Genomic DNA, 21,883 nt, shown 5'->3' on the forward strand with positions numbered 1-21,883 from the left:
CCTGAAATAAGGGAAGGTCTATCATGCTCCTGGGAGAACAGGCAAGTGTTCTGCACAAATGGGAGTCTCTCCAGCTGGAGCAGCCAATCATAAACCGCTCTAGCCAGACAGGTAACACACTTCCAGCACCAATCGTTGCTCTGCTCTGGCAAGGGACATGCGGGCATCTGCCAGTTGGCTGATCACATGTCATTTCCTGCCAGCAGCAAGACAAAAAAGGGTAGAAGAGGCATGTTTTATGTAGTTCGGTGGCTGGCTGTCATTAAGTAGACATGGTCAGAGTCTTTGAGAAGAGCCTGTATGCCAGGACTACAACTAGTATGAAGATTTGTCAGAAACCTTTTTTTATTTTTTTTTATGTTTGACAAATACTTTAAAGGACATCTTTGTACATATGAAACCGACTGTTGTATGTGCACATGGCATCTGAAGGTATGTGTGTTGGTCCTATGTTCATATGTGCCCTCATTGCTGAGAAAAATGAAGTTTTAATATATGCAAATTGGGAGTTTCCATTTGACCTAGAGACTCAGCTCTCTCTGCAACTGCTGCGCCCCCTGCACTTTGATTGACAGGGCCAGGCTTGATGATGTTTTCCCTGTCTGGCCCTGTCATATGCGCATGCACATATGAACATGGGACCAACACAGATGCCTTCAGCTGCCAAGCGCACATACAACAGGTCAGCCAGGTTCATAGCTACAAATCTGCTGACAGATTTCACCACATTTCACACCTCCTGATCTGCCTGTTTTAATAGCTTCTTGCATTCCCCATGTAATAACAATTCTGTAGCATCTATTCTTATGGCTCTATGTTGTGCCATTCCTCTGTTATTTCTACTAGAAGTTATAAATGAATTGCTATTAGCTTTCAGTAAGGGTACAGAGGGGAGGTAACAAGTTGGGGGTGTCCCTGCGCAAACTCCCTCTATCCAATCAGTGCTGCCATTTTCAGACTGTGCAGGTACACCCCCCCTCCAACTGGTTACCTCCCCTCTATACCCTTACTGCAGACTGCTAGCAATTATTTATAAATTCTAGTAGAAATAATAGAGGAATGGGACAACATACAGACATAAGAATAGATGCTCCAGAATTGTTATTACATGGGGAATGCATGAAGCTATTAAAACAGCCATGTCAGGAGAGGTGACAGGTCCTTTTTAAGGCCTCGTGCACATGAACATATTTTCTTTCCGTGTCCGTTCCGTTTTTTTTTTTTGTGTGGACCGTATCCCGAACCATTCATTTTAATGGGTCCACAAAAAAAACAGAAGTTACTCCATGTGCATTCCGCTTCCCTATGTCCGTTCCACAAGATATTAGAACATGTCCCATTATTGTCATCATTATGGACAAGGATAGGACTGTTCTATTAGGGGCCTGCTGTTCCGTTTCACAAAATACAGAATGCTCACGGAAGTCATCTGTTTTTTTTGTGGACCGCAAAATCCATACGGTGGTGTGCGTGAGCCCTAAAAAGAATCTTTCACCAGTTTTATGCTGCCCTAACTGCTAAGTCCTAACCGCTCCAGTGTATGTCAACCAGTCCTGATTAGAGATCATCGAACTTCAGCTTTTGAAGTTCGAGTTCGGGTTTATGCTGAATTGCGTTATGGATTCCGTTACCACAGAACATTGTGTAATTCAATGACTTTAGAGGCATTCCGTTATACATTCCGTCATAATAGAAGTCTATGGCCAGCATAACGGATTCGTCCAGTTTCTGTTATGCATCCTGATATTCATAAGCTACCAGCTCTCACACCCACCTGACAGTTGAAATCAGCAGAAGGTGTGGGGAAGTGAGAACTCAAGGATATCAGGACTCATCAGTAAGTGCTGGATTTAAACAAAACAGCTGGTGGCCCAGCTTATTGATATGGGGATTCAGCACTAGGTTCTGCTGCTCATATTTAGGACAGCATAAAACCAGTGACAGATTCCAATAAAGAAAAAGAAACAGAAAATTTGACATTCGGTACATCTCATCATTGTGTCATGTTTTCTGTAATTCAGTGAGCTGGTACAAAATACAACTAAAAAGTATTTTTTTTTATGGAAAACACTGCCTTTCTAGGTACCTACCTGAATACGCAGTGTCATATACAGGAGAGAAGGGGTCCCATAGTAAAAAAAAAAAAGAAAAATCAGCCGGAGCCACTTTTTAATGCCAGGTTGTACCACCCAAGATTGAAGGACATGGTGTTTATATGGCTTTCCAACACTTTGCCATGACCCTTGGTCCAATTTCACACCCTCTTTTTTGGTAACAATGCAGTATCTCTGAAAAAGGGAGTCCTCTGTAGGTCCTTACCAGCTAATAGCAGAGGCCATTTAGTTCTAAACCTCCCTTCCAGAGCCGCTTTGTAGCTGCATTGGCTGCCTCTAAGATATGTATGAACTTTTTTTCTGTCCTTGAATTTGTGTGTCATTTACATGTTCAGCAGAGCAGCTAGATAGGCTTACAGTGTGCAAGGCCATAAGTGCTGTACTATAACTAGGTTCCCAATGACATAAACAAGAAGTTTTACCAGCTACATTGTAACTTTAATGCTCCGTTGTATGATCTCTTAGCTGTTGTGCCTACCATGATCAAATTAGAAGTGGAAGTCAACAGAGCTGCCGCCTTGTTCTTCCAGAGCATTTCTTCCTCGCTGCTGTGTTTGTAAAATAGTCCTTTGAACACTTTCTGCTGCCTGACTGGTAGTCGGTCTCCACGCATGTGCTAGCGTCTGCTCTTTGTGTCGTCTATGTGCATTTAAATTCTTTGACTGACAAATATAAATAAATTTTGCATATTTATGACATATATCATTTTAAATTTGACAGCGGAATATTCCCAGTTCTAGTTTGCAATTCTGTTTGGTCTGTAAACTAAGCCCTTTGTGTAGGGTGATGCCTCCTGGGCTACAATCCTTGCACAAAATGTACAATATTGTGGTGTTTGAAAGATCTGAATTGTATTTTGATTAAGTTCATGGATGGCTTAATGGATCATCACTGGGATTTGGAAAGGACCTGCTAAGATTAGGCTGCTTGAATTATTATAAGAAAGTTGCATCATGGCAGAGCCAGCACCCAAATCATCTGAAAGATGGAATAAAGAGACCATTCTAAAACAGACACCCAGCAGCCTATAGTGTTTTTTCTAGAATTTTTTTTCCAGTGGATGATATCTACCTCAATAATATACAATGTTTCTAATATAATTATACATGTGGAGTTTAGAGATAGAAATTCCTCGCCGCTCATCATATAAAAAGGAAAAACAAGAACATGGCCATTTGTCATACTTGATGTATGTCTTGCCACTTTGTACAGTTATGAATTACAAGATGTGAGTGCTATTTGCGAAGTTTTAAAGCCTGTTTAATAAATAATTTTCCAGTATATACTGTAAATACTAAACTCGCTGCTGTATAAACTGTAACAATTAAATATTAACTAGTGTCCTGTAAGATGTTCTCCAGGGTTTTCGTATTGATGACCTATCCTCAGGATAGGTTTTCAATATGAGAACGGCCTGGGTCCAACTCCCAGCACCCCCACCGATCAGCATTATGAATTCCAATAGGTCTGTCATCCTAGATACAGCCCATGGGTAGAGGTTACCCTGTCTCTGGAAAAATATCAGACTTTTTTTCCCGAATCCTTAAATAAAGGATTGGTTTAAGGTTTGTTAAAGTGATATACTGCATCCCAATCTAGCAGCTACTACTGTATGGATCTTGTGGACACCTCCATGTAACTTGTCTACTAATGTCATCTACACAAACTAAATTGAATGGAAGAGAAAACATACTACATTGTGAGTGGCCATATAATCTCTTATCTGTTGCTTTGGATGATAGTGAACTCCTATTAATCAGAATATAGATCAACCCCTCTTATGCAGCGACCGGCAACAGTCAAGAGGAAGCCCACATTCTTTATATTCTTTTTATGTCCACTTTTATCAACTTTATGTGTAATTGATATATAATTAAAAAAATCTGTATTTTTTTTAATTCTAATTTTTAAACCATGAGAATACAGTATCATTGAGATGAAAAGAAGCAATCAAATAAACAGAATAACGTGAAATATATAAGTGACTGCTTTGGAGGCAATGGAGTATCCTTCTCTAGGTCACCATAAGTAATAAAAATATTATAAACTAATCCTTTTATTTGTATAATTGAAGTCATGGCTTTTGGGACCACATGTCATAAGAGACGACTGGACAATATATTCCTATTTTATGAATTATCATTTATAATATTTATTTACTTTTCAGCGTAGTTTAATCTGCTATGACCAAGACAAACAAGCCCCTATTATTATATAGGAGTAAGTGAACGTATTCCGCTTTTTATTTCTTCCCACGTCGCTCTGTTATTTCCTTCCCTATACCAGTATGACTATTTTTTTCCCTTCCAAATTTACTCTACAGCAGATTGCGTTGTAGTAAATCACCCAAAACCCAAATAGCACTAAAGCATTCGGATACAACATTAGCATTTGCTTAACAAGCACAAGATAAACATTAAACAAAGAACTGCATTTCTTTATTAGAGACTGCAAGATACATAATCCATGAGCACAAGAAACATGGGACCCAGTGGATATGCAGATGTGTGTTATTTCATTGGCGCTGGGCGGCCTTGTTAGAAAAGGTTTTCATCAGAAGGCTTGGGGGTGGTTGGTTGACTGTCCCTGGTGGTCCTGTAACTAGATACAGAGACTTTTGCAAGCTAGACCAGGCTCCCTAGTGGATGTGCTGATTGGACAGCCTGAGGAAAACTCCGAAAGCATCAGGAACTAAACTAAGATCACCTTGGGAGTGATAGGGGAGAGCCTGATAAAGGCATTTGACTTCTCTCATAACTCCCACGAAGGAGAAGTTGTCAGTGTGATCCAACCTCCATTACTGCAAATCAGACCCTTTCCACTATGCCGATTTCATTACAAAGACCGGCATGGTGCAAAAAAAAAAAAAGGGGGGAGAAAAAAAGGTTAGACACAGTAATTTTACAGGCAGACGGGTACAAAAAAAATCTGCATAATTAAGCAGTCAGGACTGCTAATAGGGGAGTTTATATGCTTTGGGACTAGACAAGGGCAGCACATATGGATACAGCACTGGATATTAAATCTACGGCAGGCAGGCTGACTTCAGAGCCTTGGAGAAAAAGGCTAATTATAGTGAGAGGGATTGTGTTTACTGGTCTGTCTTAGACAAAATGATACAGAGACAAGAGCGTCCAAGTTTTACTGGGAAATCTGCAGTCACTGTTAATAAAACTATGCTGAGATGGTCGCGCTGACAGAAATGTGTCACACACAGGACGCTGCAATCTGCATGGCTTTTATAGAGGAAGCGTATGCATTTAGGAATTCTTGTATCGTGCGTGAAATATTTGGTTTATTTTGCTTTAATTTCAGCGAGAGAGAAAACGCCATTATCGTCTTGCCCAAACTGCATTATCTGATGCCTGTGACTTGTGTGCTCCAGATGAGGGGTCTCCCTGCTTGACTGCACATGTCTTTCATCGTAAAGATCGCTGATTCTCCAAATAATTACTTCTTAATTCCTTATTTACTGCTTAGAAATTTAGCCTGACCCCTGCACAGGGGTTCTCATTCTGTCGTATATAACATTGGTTTTTGTTCTTTGTCATTTCAGACCCTACATATTTTGTAGTATTTTTCTATTGATCTGTCCATTTATACATTTAAATGACTTTTATGTACATGTCTATGTGTTGTATTTACAGTCTATCTATCTGTCTGTCTATCTATCGACCTATCCATCCATATATCTTACATCTATGGCCACTTTATGGCTCCGGCTAATTTCAATTTTCATAGAGACGCAAAAAAAGCATAGGTAAAACAAACTGTACAATGTACCATCAGACAGTGTGTTATAGCTGTAGGGGTTAATACCGCTGAAATTCAGCAGGGTACAGAGCACCGTACAATGCCACATGTAGTGCCTATGACTCTATATATCATATGGCAGTGTATTGCCTTATCTGTGTGTTTCCATATTAATGTAAGTTAACCTACTGCATTATCTTAAATCACATTGCAGAAACAAAACAGGAAAATATCACTTGTACACATTTCTTTAAAGAAGTTTTCTGGGAGTTATATATTGATGAACTATCCCCAGGTTAGATCATCAGCCTCAAATTGATGGGGATTTTACACGGAGCACCCCAATGATCAGCTGCATCAGGCAGCCACCGGCGCTGGAAACTATGCAGTGGACAGAAGGGTCCACCCCCTGTGTAGTCTCCAGCATACTGTAGCTCAGCTTCCATTTTCTTGAATGGGAGCTAAGTTGCAGTATCCTGGCACGGCCACTACACAGTAGATGGCGCCTTCTAGTGCCAGTGGCTGCCTGAGACATCTGAGTGATGGGGTCACCTGGTGACGGACCCCCACAAATCTTATATGGATGACCTATCCTGAAGAAAGGCCTTCAATATCTGAGTCCTGAAAAACCCCTTTAACTGTAGGGCATCTATAAACCTTGAGGTTAAAACCAGCTTGAGAGTCATGCCACCATGCTCTACTACAACCATCAGGCCCTTCTCCACAGATTTTCTAGGATAGGAAGATAGGGTTAAGCGAACCAACAGCAGAAAGTGAACCCCCATTTTGCAATAGTGCCTCATCTTCTTATACAAAGACTTGTTAAATGATAAAAAAAAGAAGTTTTATGAGATAGAAAACATGTTGGATTTTGTGATGAGATAAACACAGCATGGACAAAAGTAGAAGGGTTAATTCTGGGAGGATTTGTAGTCATATAGCCCACTGGCAAAATTCAACTTTTCTGCTGCAGTCTTCTCTCATCACAAAGTAATGGCATCATGCCAGGAAAGTAAAAAGGGAAAAAAGTATTCCTGACCCTTGCTGAACACTGAAAACAAAGACTTGATGAGAGTTGTGTGCTGTATATAAGCTGCTGCCTGGAATTAATATACTGCAGGCTACTCTTCTTCGTCTACTACAATATCATACTCCCTTGGAAGATTGGTTATATAGTGTTGTCTAGGGCTGAAACGACTACTCAATTGAATCGAGTAATTCGCCACCAAAAAATCCTTGATGCAAATTTTTTGCATCGAGAATTTTTTGTGTCATGTGACCACGGAGCGGGAGCGAAGCGCTTGCTATTACTCACAGCTACGGGGTCACCCGCTGGCCCGCACCACGCTGCACTGTATCCTGACACATTGTCAGGACATAGTGCATGTAAACGAGCACTATGATCCGACACTGTCCGACTGCGCAGCTGTAAAGCGGCGCCCCTACAGGAGAGGTAAGTATTTTATTTTACTGGCACTGGGGACATGGCTAGGAGGGGGAGATGGTGGCACTGGGGGGAAAGCTGGTGGCACTGGGGGGAACCTGATGGCATGGGGGGCTGCTGATGGCACGGGTACTGATGAATTTTATAAAGAAAAACATTCTTTTAATTAGTGTTTTGTTATTAGAGTACTCGATTAATCGATAGAATACTCGATTACAAAAATAGTCGATAGCTGTAGCCCTAGTGTTGTCTATAGATGCCCAGTGCTACCTAGTACATTTATCTTTAAAAGTTATGTTGTTATATACACATAGAAAGCCTGCTTCTTTTTTCCCTAATGTGACAACTTGTTTAACCTCTTCAGGACACAGACATTTTTCATCTTACAGACCAGGCAAAATTTAGAATGTGGTAATAACTTTGGAACGCTTTTACTTATTCAAGCCATTCTAAGATTGTTTTGTCTTGACACATTGCACTTCATAACAGTGGTCAATATATTTCACCTTTATTTATGAACTCCTTCACGCCCAGCGCCATACATGAACGGCACTGGGCGGGTGTTTAAAGATGGCGCCCGCTCCTACCCGCTGCGGGTGCCATAGCCGTGGGTGGCTGCCTGCTTCTTCTAGCAGACACCTGCGGCTCATGTCCGCAACTGGCAGTAATGCCAATTGTGGACATTTAACCCCTCAGATGCCGTGGTCAATCCTGACCACGGCACCTGAGCGCGCTGAAACCGAAAGTGCTCACTTTTGGTTGCGCTCCGGCTCCCCCATGTGGTAATCGGAGGAGCCGGAGCATGTATGCAGCTGCATAGTATTTCCTAGTATTGAATGACAGGAGGCTGCTGTGTAGTATTTCCTATGGAGCGCTTGCCTGTAATAGGGCTCCATAGTAAAGTAGTAAAATTATCAAAGATTCCAATGCAAGTGCATTGGAATCTATGATAATAGAATCAGATAACTGATTGTTATAGTTCCCTATGGGAACTATAAAAAAGTGTAAAAAAAAAGTTTAAATAAATAAATAAAAAAACATAAAAATTCAAATCACCCCCCTTTTCCCAAAATAAAAGTAAAAGAACAAAAAATAAAATAAAATACACATCATCGGTGTCGCAATGTGCGAAAACGCCCATAGTATAAAAATATATTCCCTATACGGCAAACAGCAAAACAGAAAAAAGCATCCAAATGGCCGATTTGCCGTTTTGGTTGCTTCATTTTCTACAAAAAATAAATAAAAAGTGATCAAAAAGTCATACACACCCCAGAATGGTATCAATGAAAAGTTCTGATCGCCCCGCAAAACATGAGCCCCCATACAGCTCCGTACACATACGTACAAAAGAGTTATAGGGGTTTATGGCAATAAAAAAATAACAGATTTTTTCCCACTTTTATTTATTTTTTTTTCACTTTCAAAACTCAAGAAGAACTATACATATAAGGTATTGCCGGATTCGTACTGACCTGTAGAATAAAACTAACTGTTCCGTTTTATTGCACATCGAACGTCGTAAATAAAAAAAAACATAAAACTGTGGTGGAATTGCTTTTCTTTTTGCAATTTCACCCCATTTGGATTTTTTTTTCCCGCTACTCACTACATCATATGCAATATTAAATGGTGGCGTTGGAAAGTACAACTTGTCCCGCAAAAAACAAGCTCTCATATGGCTATGTGAACAGACAAATAACAGTTATGGCTTTGGGAAGGCAGGGAGCACAAAACAAAAACGCAAACTAAAAAACTCCGGGCCTTAAGCAGTTAAAAAAAATCCTACATTTACCAAAAAAATCTAACTATTTAGAAAATTTTTACATTTCAATTTCTCTACTTTTAAGACAGATAGTGATACTTCATAATAGTTATTACTTTACATTTCCCATATGTCTACTTTATGTTGGCAGCATTTTGTAGATTATTTTTTGGGGATGTTAGATGGAGTACAATTTGAGATGCAATTTTTAAGAAAATTTCCAAAACACGCTTTTTTAAGGACCAATTCAGTTATAAAGTCACTTTGTGGGACTTACATAATAGAAAATACCTATAAATGACACCATTTTAGAAACTACACCCCTCAAGTTATTCAAATATGATATTTCAAACTTTGTTAACCATTTAGGTGTTCCACAAGAATTAAAGTAAAATAGGGGATACATTTCAAAATTTCACTTCTTTTTGCAGATTTTCCATTCTAATTCATTTTCTGTAAGGCAGCAAGGGTTAACAGCAAAACAAAACTCAATATTTATTACCCTGATTCTGCAGTTTACAGAAACATCCCATATATCGGGGGGCAGATTTTGCTGGGATAATTTTAAGTTTTTACAGCATTCACCTGAGGGGGTAGGTCATTTTATAGAGCTGGTCATTACAGACGCAGCAATACCTAATATGTCTATTTAATCGAGCACTTTTGAAAAACAAAAACATGTTTTTGTGTCTCCATTTTCTGAATTGTCTTTGTAGGAGCTTGTTTTTTGCAGGAAGAGTTGACCTTTTTATCGGTATGATTTTTGGGTATATAAGATTTTTTGATTGTTCAATATTACACTTTTTTGGGGCAATATGACCAAAGCATTGTTCGATATATCAGAGAAGTGTCTCCTAAGGGTCAAATTGCGATGCGATAGTCTGGTATGGCAGATACATCGATGACTTGCTCCGTATCTGGGGCGCCGATGTGTCTGCCATACTGGACTTTATAAATTATGCTAATAATAATACGTATAATCTCAAATTTATCTATTATGTGGATCCACGATCTGTTTGTTTTTTAGATCTAAAACTGACAGAAATTCCAGATCAGATAATTTGTACGGAGACTTTTCGCAAGGTGACTTCAGGAAATACTATTCGAAAAGTTAATTGTCATCACCCAATACATACAATAAAAGCTATTCCGGTGGGAGAATTCATACGTGCCCGAAGAAACTGTAGTACCAATATTACATTCCATAAAGAATGCCAATTGATTTGGGCGCGTTTGAGATAAAGAGGGTACGCAAATTGTATGCTGACTAGAGCTCTAAATATAGCTAAAAATAAAAAAAGAACAGAGCTTCTTTTTAAATCCAGAAAGAAAAATACACTATACAGGGGATGCGGTAAAACTCACGCTTGTTCTCACATACAGTCGCCAGTTTCCTTTAATACAACAAGCGATAAAGAAATGTCTTCTAATCCTATATTATGATAATATCCTATATGACATTTTGAAAAATGGATGTAGCAATGTGTGAAGACGACCTTCTACTATAGCTAATTCCCTGTCTCCTTCACTATTTACACTCCCTCCTAGTAAACCCAAAGTACATGGATGAAATATTTGGGTTTTACTAAATTTGGGGGACATCCCTGTAAGACATGTAAATATGCTTACCCAACCACAGATTTTGATAATGCCACACACACTAATAGTTTCCAGATAAAAAGTTATATTAATTGTAATAGTACGGGGGTTATTTATGTAATCAAATGTACTTAAAGGAATTCAAGAGGGGCCTGGATGGATTTCTGGAGTGTAATAATATTACAGGCTATAGCTACTAGAGAGGGGTCGTTGATCCAGGGAGTTATTCTGATTGCCTGATTGGAGTCGGGAAGGAATTTTTTATTCCCATAAAGTGGGGAAAATTGGCTTCTACCTCACAGGGTTTTTTGCCTTCCTCTGGATCAACTTGCAGGATAACAGGCCGAACTGGATGGACAAATGTCTTTTTTCGGCCTTATGTACTATGTTACTATCTGTGATGTCATGTATGTGGGCAGTACTAGGAGACGATTTAAAACTAGATTACAGGAGCACCCGAATTGTGTTTCTGACCCCCCCAGACAACAGGTATATCAAGTGCAGCAAATCATTCTATAATGGAGCACAATAGGAACCTGGATAGCTTTCGCACATATGCCATAGAGAAAGTGATAGCTTCGCCTAGGGGTGGTAATCTAAAGAAAACAATCTTGCTACGGGAAGCTTACTGGATTTTCAGTTTGAACACCCAGTTTCCATCGGGACTCAATCTGAAAAAGGAGTTGATGTACTTTTACCAGTGATAGTCGTGTCCGGGAGGCATATTAGAAAACAAATAAAATTAGATAATACAAACAGCAAAAATACCATTAAACTAATGGATTTTTTTATTTTTATGAATTATAATATGGGTTCATAATTTAAACATTAGCCATTATTTAGCTATATCGAATAAGAATGAACAGCCCAGTGTGCAAAGGGGATTTTTACTTTTTGGAGTTTAACAGTGTTAGTGTATATTCACACGATGCGTTTCTTTCTAGGCAACTTGCTTAACAAAAGGGATTCTCTTTCTACTTTTTCTGGTTTATGTATCATTCAAAATGTCCTTGAACTTTGTGGATTTCATCTAGTTATGGTTAAGGAAAATGACAGTGTAAACTTATTGAAAGTTTGTCTTTTTTGTGTTCTGAAATAAAGTGTATAGATGCGACAGGTGATTGATTGTGAAGTGTCCGATCCAGGGTGGATTTTCACCTCTCCTCTCTCATGATTTTTCCTCTTCCCTTCCCTCCGTCATTTTTGGCCACCCCCCCCCCCCTTTCCTAATGGAGGGTGCGTCCATTTTACCCCTGAGACTGGACACTACACGAGGTTAAGATTAAGAACGCTTTGGTGGGAGTGCAGTGGTGGGAGTTGATGTCCACAAGACAAAATTTGTAACCAATAATAATTTTTCTCTTTTCTGATGAGGTTGGGAGGAATAGCTGTCTCAGCCGACAGCTATCTAATGTGCATGACCAGCTTTAGTCAGAAAGGAAAGTGCTCAAAACTGTTCTGCAGTGAATAGAATTGTCAGAGGACAAAATTAAAAATAAATGCCGAGAAGATAATATTCTTAGAATTATTACTGTGACTGATGTTGAATATACTCATAGACTGTAGCTTCAATTTGTGTGGGCCCTGGTATTTCCTCTTTCAGGCTTCATTTCTCTACTTATAAGGCATATCTGCCTCACTTAAGGTACTCCTTCCAGTAAAAGACAGAGAATCTTTAGGGTAATGTTCTCTTGAAAAAATATGTCAACTAATTCTCCAGAATGAAGGAAATCTGCTCCTGTAGTATCACATCCAACTCTTTAAAGAGTCTTCAGTCATGTTTCAAGGGTCTATAAAGGGTTGGACATTGACTTAGGATTTGCTCACACAATTGAAATACATATTGTAAAAAAAATTGGTTCATCCTTGGATTTCTGCCACAAGGCTAAATAAATGTGTGCAATTGCCTGCCTGCAGCTTTTGTGTTGATTCTACTTCAAGAGGTGACATTTTACTTTTTCCGCAATGAATATCTGAAACTCATGGTGGAAAAAATGGCACCATTTGAACTATAATCTGAATTTTCATTGACACTATTGTGCATTCCTGCCGCTCAACCATCTCATTTTATTCCCAACCTGTGAATAGTTAAAAGGGTTGTCTGGTTTCCAATATTGATGACCTATCCTCGGGACTCCCGCCAATCAGCTGTTAGAAGAGGATGCATAGCTCCAGCGAGCGCTCCATTCTCATCACTGTTTACCTGCTCGCCATCAGCATTCCAGCGGTGAGAAGTGTAATTACATATCCTACATCTCATTCACTTGAATGGAAGGGAGCAGCTGCAGTTGTGGTGCAGCCACACGGTGCGGTCTTGATGTGGTCCTGATGCAGTTAGGAACCTCATCACCTCATTTCCCAAAAGAAGTCAATGGTAAAATAGGTTTCTGAGATAGACCTGGCACCTTCAAAGTTGTGATGACTGCACCTCGATTGACCGCACGTAAGACATATCCTGCTGCTTGCGGCTGCTAACTGCATGAGACAGTTGTGTTTTACGGCTATTACTTTGCTATTTGAAGTTAATAGGTGCTAAAGAACCAGGAAAATTCAAAACTGTTCAAACAACTGTCGCTGACAAAAAAGCACCCACACCCTGGGTTCACACCTGAGCGTTCTGAAAGGAGCGATCTGTATGTGCGATTGTACGGGCGTTTACAAGCGTGCATACAGAGACAAGCGAACGCCCATTGTCGCGCGTTCCTGAAAGTCTATCTACGGGAACGCGCGACAAAACGCCCCAAAGAAGCTCAAGTACTTGTTTGAGCGTCGGGCGTTTTACAGCGCGATCGTACGCGCTGTAAAACGCCCAGGTGAGAACCATTTCCATAGGGAAGCATTGGTTTCTCCTTGTTGTGCGTTTTACAGTGCGTAGGAACGCGCTGTAAAACGCTCAGGTGTGAACTTAGGGTAAATGTGTGATTATGCATACGGTAACCACATGCAGTCAAATGTATGAGTTCCCTAACCACATCATGACCACATCACAACTGCGCCGTGTGGTTGTACCCTTACACTTGCATCCCATTCAAGAGAATGGGATGGAGGAGCTGTAATTACACCCGCTCGGCGCTGCAGTGTCGACGGAGAGCAGGTAAATAGTAAAGAGGGCACAGCACCTGCAAATGCACTGCGTTCTCTCCAAACAGCTGATCGGCGGGGGTGCCTGAGCAGAGGTCATCCATATTAGAAATCGGACAGCCCATTTAATATCCAATCTATATAGAGAACACACATATCAATATACAATTATGCAAATGTGTTCATGGATAATAAAATGTAGGACAAAATCGGTCAATGGCAACCAATTAGAGGTGAAGGTTAGAAAAATGCAGACTAGATACTTGCGGAAAATAGCTTCTGGTGATGTTAAGCTGTTGCAACAGATACGGTATAGCCTCTGATTTCTTGTTTTCGCCATGCTTTATTCATGTGCATTCGAGTTTTCCAGTGAAACATGTGGTGTTGCTAAACATGTGGCTCTTGTAGTTCACTTTCAAGCAACAGAAGTAAGTGCAGCCAAGCAGGAAACTGAACAGTTGTTGAAGTGAAATGCATCCCTTGCTCTAGGAATGATAGTACCGAGAGATGCACTAGATTGACTTTTGCTTACATTTGAGCAGAGCCAAGAATACAGCTGTTCTTCTGAACGTTGGACTTCTTTCTTTTTATTTACCATAATGAGAGTCAAGTCTCGTAGTGTAGTGGGAATGAATTATACATTTACTATTCTTATTAATAAAAAACAAAATTCCAGGTCTCACAGAGCTGAAATAATTATACAACCTATAGGGTATGCTCACATTCTGTATGGCAAATACACTGCAGATTTATCATAGTGGATTTACAGTACCAGTAGCAAATGTCCCCATACTGCAGCAGATTTTTAATTTCCACCGCAGACGTAATGAATCCACTGGAAATCTGCACCAAATCCACATACAGTATAGCTCTAAGCATATTTTCACCTGTTCTTATAAAAAAATGTACGTGGAATTCATATACTATAGTTTTCATAGAATTCATATACTATAGGGCTAGCTCAGATGAATGTAAAGATACTTTCACTTAGTGATCCTTTGCTTCATTCTGAAGGAAAAAGTATTTTAATCCATATGCAAATGAACAGTTAAGTGCACCTAGGGAGGGCCAAGGCACTTTGTGCACCCTTACCCCTCCTGCTTCTTCTCCTTCTTGATTAACAGGGCCAGTCGAGATGAATATATGCAGGAACCTGGCTCTGTCAATCAAGGTGGAGAAGGATGAACTGGTGCTAATGGGGAGCTTAAAGGTTATCTCCATTTATTAGTGATTGAATGTGTGCAGTTCACACTCATACATTGGACACTAGCATGTTAGTAGTCTCTTCTGCCAATTATATAGGCAGCGGCATTGCCGCTTACATTTTATTGTCAGGTTTTGCAGCTCCTAACAATATATTGCTCCAGGTTATATTTAAAAATATATTTTTTTGTACTTGTGTTCAAGAAAATTGACATATCCTGAAGTTCCTAGTAGCTTACAACTGAAGCCGTAACTCTGACAGCGACTGCAGGCTATATAAATCCTGCTTGAGATGTTGTTTACTGCTGTGATGGTCAAAGCTCTTGGTAAATTCACTGGCATATTATCATGTACCGGGAGGGATTTTATTGCTTTGGATCTCAGCCTATGGATATATGCTGTATCTGAGGTTAACAGACCCTCTAGACAATCTTTTAAAGGAGAAGTATAAAGAATCCTCCTTTACAAACTGCTACAAATTGGTGCTCGGCAATGGCTGACGTGTTGATCGGACAATACAATGGTCTCCCCATGGACTTCAGAAAGAACAGCTGCATGTGAGATAGCCAATGAGCGTCTGATTGTATCTGCAATAATGCTCAGTGTTTCAGGGAAAAGAGCATTAAGTTAGGGCGCCCAGATCAGGGCCTGATGAAGTGATCTCTTGTTTAACGATCTGACACCTTAAGGGTATTTTCAACCTCTGATACTGATGGAAATGTGAAGTCTACTGAGCCATTACAGTATGAGCCATTATAAGTTTAACGAAGCTGAAGGAACCGCAAAAGAAAATGTTTGTTTTCCGTGTTTTCCCTCAGCACATCCTACAGGCTGTAATTTTACCCATAGCTTTATAGTTCTATGTCCTCGCAGTAGCAAGATGCTGCATTCATAGTGGATACTGTACATACACGTAGGCAAGGTTGCTATGTATTTTAGTTGCAGCACAAATTTGAACTAGTTTTACATTTTTTTATAATTTGTGTCTGCTCTTGTTCCATAACTTTTATATGTGCTTATATTTGCATTAAAACTCCAGGTCAGGGAAACCATTTTGAGTTGTACAACATGTATGTGAATCAAGTGATCTTCCTGCCCAATTAGGCTGGGTTTCCACATAGTGAGTGTGATGCCGATGATCCATGCCGGCGAAAACCCTGGCCACCCATGGGGGCCAGTGACTACACAAATTTCATAGTAATACTTCCGTTAACCCGTAAATGTAGGCATTTTTTGGCCAACACAGGTGGAGATCTTGCAGCTTCTACATGGAAACCCAGTCTTACTTCATATTTATGCTCAGTTTTCCCAGTTTTTACCATGTTCTCCCTGGGTTTTATGCAGGTTTTTTATACTTTGTTGTCTGTTTTGTCATAATATGAAGATGGTGGTCTCTGAATGTCCCTATATTTATATCTCAAGCATTTAGCATGACGCTGCTGTTTCACTGATCTAAAGTCAGGTAAAAAAAAATCTTGCCGCATAAGCCCTTCATGCTATTCATGCTAATGACTGTGGTCTTATTGGGGTGGCTGAGCAGATGTTGCCCTCACCAATGGCCTCACAAGGTGAATGGTTACCTTTTCACACCATGTCGTATTTAGTGCCAACGTAATATGCAGAATTTTTATTACATCTTGGTTTTGATTACTCAGAGCTTCAAATCACTGTCAGCAGTTTTGACCCTGCTTGGTGGCTAATCATAGCTTCATTGCAGCTTTTATTATCAGAAGGACTAATAGACGTTCTATGCAACCATGCCCAGATGGAGGTCCCACTGCTCTCTGCAGGGGGCTTCTTTACAGCCCTTCCCCTTTGCTCTGAGTGACTGCTGTAACCAGGATACTGCTACCGATGTCATTCAGAGTGTGGGAGGGGTTGGGAAGCAACTTACTTCAGTGGGCGCTTCACAGTGAGAAACCACCTTTTGAGCACTTGTGAGAGCGACCATAAAACTTCTTCCATATAATAAAATCTACGATAATGATTACCCACCTTGCCGGAGCCCCTACCTGTCTCTCTGTCAGCAGTTTAAAAGATAAAATTCTGTTTGACTGCAGCCACCACTAGAGGGAGCCTAGAAGCTTATTGCACTCTGGCTTATTATTGAGTTCAATGTATAAATAGTGTGTAGTAAGCTTGTAAGATCCTCCTGGGGTTCCTGAAGGAGATCAGTGGATTTCAAGTTTTTAGCGGAAAAATACAACTACAACCAGTGTTGGTGCTCCAAAACATACAGTAACCTTACCTATTTTGTGAAAATCCTGAGAAATGCTTCTTTTTATTTTTATGCAAATAAAGTTTTTGATGCACCATGGGTGGTGCTGCTCCAATCATTGTACCTGGCATTCCCTGTAAAGATTAACACATTTATTGAAATTCCTTTCGGGTCCGATTTGTCCGAATTGCCCATGCTATTCGGGTATGAATAGCTTCTACATGAATCAAAAGTACTTTAAATGTCTGGAAATCTCTCCCTCACTCCCCTCAAAGGTTCTCCCAAAATGAATCGAAAGAAATTCTGGTTCTAACGAATCTGAATTTTTAAAAACAAATTCTGGTCAAATTTTGATTCTTAATAATCCATTCACTCATCTCTAGTTCCCTGTGTTATCCTCACTGGCTCTGAAATGTTATGGACTGCCAATCAAACAAGAAGGGGGCGCTGGGCGGTGTTAATGGTGGAGTGATGGTGCACCAAATGGAGCAGCCCTGCCCATGATACACCGATGCATAAATATAAAAAGAAGCCTTTCTCAGGATTAGTCGACTGGATTTTTACAAGAAAAATCTTTTTCTTATTAAGGAAATCTACCATCCATGGCAGTTTACTTACTGTCAAAAAACTATTTTAGAGGTGACCGTTTCCCTTTATGGTTTGGTCCAGTAACATAAAATCATGTTGAGGTTAGATGTAGTTCTAAACAACGCTTATGTTCAAAGCCCAAACCATAAAACTCTCTTTAAGATGGGAGATGTAAAAAGATTCGACAATGTCAAAAAAATCTGTAAAAATATGCTAAAAATACATGTACACCCCTCCCACCCAGCATAGAGCTGAGAAGTCTGTGCTGAGATTATGCCGTGCTGACACTGTTTATCTTATTAAAATCATCATATTCATTTTCAGCTTGTATAGATTATGTTTGGGTTGAGCCATGTGAAAATCTAGATGTCATTTTGCAGAAGATATCCCCAACCCTGACGCTTTTCTGAAATGGTTTAGATTCGGCTTGTAATTGTGATAGCATCATTGGAGTGCCCCAGGCAGCCCCAGCAGTCATAATGCAGATTTGATGTTCTCTTAAGCTTGCAGACCTGTCTGAAAAAAAGAACTGTTAACCTGATCTAAATTCTAAAACGGTGGTGGTGGTGACTGTAAAGTAACTGGGAGCTTTTTCTTCATATGTGATCATGTATATCATCCAGTTAGGAGTGACAGGTGCTTAGAGAGTCTATGAATGTTGTGGGGTCAGGCATCACATTTGCTATACTGTACGTATTGGCTACATCTAGATCTGTCAAGGTTAAAAGCACATGAAATAATAAAATTACACAATGCAGGGGAGTCCTCTCCGGCATAACAGAAACGGGACGGATCCGTTATGCAGCCCATAGACTTCTATTATGACGGAATGATTAATGGAATGCCTCTAAAAGGCATTCCGTCATAGAATGGCGTTATAGTTCGTGGTAATGGAATCCATAACGCAATTCACCTTTTACCAGTAAACGAAGCGTGAACGAATTTCATAAGCGGAAATTCACTCATCTCTACAAATAATGATAGTGGGCATATTCTTAATCCTTATTATTTTGGTACCAAAGTCATCTTTTGTACCAACCAGGACCACAGGGGAAGAAGTCCTGTGTAACGGTGAGTTATGCCCATATTGTATGGACTATTTTGTTATACTAAGGCCTCATGCACACGACCGTTGTGTGCATCCGCGTCCGTTCCGTCTTTTTTCACAGTTTAGCGGAGGTCCCATTCATTTCTATGGAGCTGTGAAAAAAAACTGATAGTCCTCCGTTTTTTCTCTGCTTCCGTGATCCGTGATTCCAGTCTGTCAAAAAAATATAACCTGTCCTATTCTTGTCAGTGGAAAACGGAGGACGGACCCATTCAAGTCAATGGGTCCGTCAAAAAAAAAAAAGGATACACAACTGGTATGTCATCCGTGTCCGTGTCAGTTTTTTTTTCTACAAGACCTTGGTCCAATAAAATTACACTTTTCTTAACCTTCCTTTTTTTTCCCCTGTCAGACAAAAAAAGACACAAGTAAACACAACTGAAGCAAAATCGGACACGGACCACTGAAGCCAAATCACTGACAGTGAAAAAACACTGTCGTGTGCATGAGGCCTAACACAGGAATACACATTTATATAATACTATAATATAACTTCTCATTGGACTGGGTTTCTGCCAAGACTATAGTGTAGATCAGCCACATGGGGTTTAATGTATGATTAATGCATGTGTTTCTTTTATCGTGAAATATCTGTACTTCATATGAACCTTAGAAGGATAATCTTTGCTGCATCAACATGATAGCAGGGACATATGCTTGGATATCATTTTTTTTCTTTTTATTCCCACAGTCTAGCACTTATATTTGTGCATATTTATCATTCAATAATATCCAGATTTGCTTAAATTATGAATATCTGAGAATGAAATATCTGCAGCCCTCAGGACTTGTGTTAAAGACTTGTTAAAAATGAGCTTGGATTTGGTATAGCTGTGAACTGTCGTAAAACCTAGTTACATGATAACACCTCTTTCACACTACCGTATGGCTATTTCAGTGTTTTGCGGTCCATTTTTCACGGATCCATTGTTCCGTTTTTTGTTTCCGTTTCGGTTCAGTTTTTCCGTTCCGTTTTTCTGTATGGCATATACAGTATACAGTAATTACATAGAACAAATTGGGCTGGGCATAACATTTTCAATAGATGATTCCGCAAAAAACGTAACGGATACGGAAGACATACGGATGCATTTCCGTATGCATTTTGTTTTTTTTGCGGACCCATTGACTTTAATGGAGCCACGGAACGTGATTTGCGGCCAAATATAGGACATGTTCTATCTTTGCACGGAACAGAGATACAGAAACACGGAAACAGAATGCATACCGGTTTTTTTGCGGACACATTGAAATTAATGGTTCCGTATACGGAACGCAAAAAACGGCCCGCAAAACGGAAAAAAAAAAACGGTAGTGTGAAAGAGGCCTAACTGAGTGAAATGTACATCTCTCTTCCCTGCAATTTTTTTTTATAATACTGGACACTGACCCAACTCAGTGTTCACAAGCCGGTGGGGGATTAGGGCAGGGTAGTACGCACAGGCTCTGGTTGCCTCAGGAGCTGGTGAGGCTGGAGACACGCACCTCTCACAATGTGCTTGGCAGCATCCTCCTAGAGATCACAAAGCATTATAGCCAATGATGTTACCGTCCAAACCCAGGACTTTTCAGTACTGGGAGTCAATTGCAACAGCCTGGTACCAGCCTCAGCATTAGTACCCACCCCACCTGGGACACTGCATGTGCGAGACCTCCCTCCTGCCCAGCTGTAGTCCGCTCACTCCAATGTTGGCCAAGACAGTGTAGAAATGTGGACCACACAAACCTGGCTTAAAGTGGTGTTGACCACATGCTATAGTTTTTTTTGCACACTATAGTACCACCTTATATTGGGACTTAGCAGAACATATGTACTCTATTACTTCTTCTAAAATGTGATACTTGTCCTGTAACCATGTACAACATACTGGATACCACAGGGGTATGTGAAATATACAGATGATTGTGTTGACCATATTGTTATCCAGTAACACAGAAGCACCTATCAGTTGTGTCATCATTTTTGTCTGCGTACATTGTTCATAGATACAAGTTATACATGTGATTGACCATGAAGGCCTCAACATTAAAAGGTCTGAACCGCATATAGTCACCGTCAAGGCCTGCCTCTGCCAACACGCTATTTCGTCTTTGGTTGCAAATAGAGAAAGCAAAGCAATGCAGCTTAGTGGAAATGACAGCTTGATGAGGCAGATACCATTACGTTTACAACATTTGTGTCATGTGCGCTACGGTAGTTAAAGGAACATATTGGTGGATGGGCTATTAAACTGTTTTGCCAAGTGCTTACAGTGAGATTAACTACTTCTCTCCAGCGCCAACGGTTAATATTATTATAAATAGGTATCTTTGGCAGAGACAACTGAACAATTAAGAAGTTGACGTTCTAAATGTCGTTTTTAAGTGAAGAAATCCTCATACTGAAATAGTATGCATAGTGTAATGTATAGTACGGATCCTCTAAACCTTCTATTTATACCTGGTAATATCATAAATAACATGTCCTGAGTCTTATATGCATACTTAGGACTCTGTATGGTGATATAGACACTCCTTGTGCTGCCATATGATGCGCCCTCCTATAGAATATCTTGCCATGAAATCAGTGGCATACAGAGGAGGGTACTGGTTGAGATGAGTTGGATGCAGCTCAGGGAATATTGGTTCTCATTGAAAAGACCTAGCAAAGTCTGTTCACAGATGGGTCACTGTAACTTTTGGAAGAATCTCTGGTTTGGGTGATTTGCATACTTTTTTCCCGTGGAGCATAGCCTTGGTCTATTCCGTGAGAAACAGTGTCACCTCCTGAGGTTCACTTATGAGAATCCCCTTTACCTTGTTGAATGCTACACCATAGCATATCCACACATTCTGTCTGAACCAGTATCACATGACTAACATAGATGATCCATAAAGTCCAGCCAATAATCCTACAGGATGGCAACCCCCCATGCGATAGATGCCAATTGCCGTCTATAAGAGGAAAAATTCCATCTTGGCTCCAGAATAATTCCCATCTTCAGAAATCATGTTTATTGCTTTATTTTGC

The 21,883-nt window shown here is 40.1% G+C and overlaps 1 protein-coding gene across 4 annotated transcripts in view; it reads left to right on the forward strand.

The window, feature by feature from the left end:
- The window catches only part of ZNF521 (zinc finger protein 521), a 342,518-nt gene that overhangs the window by 277,477 nt on the left and 43,158 nt on the right, over nucleotides 1-21,883 (forward strand). The window lies entirely within an intron of this gene.

This window comes from Bufo bufo, chromosome 5, assembly GCF_905171765.1.
Source record: "Bufo bufo chromosome 5, aBufBuf1.1, whole genome shotgun sequence".
Lineage (NCBI taxonomy): Eukaryota > Metazoa > Chordata > Amphibia > Anura > Bufonidae > Bufo > Bufo bufo.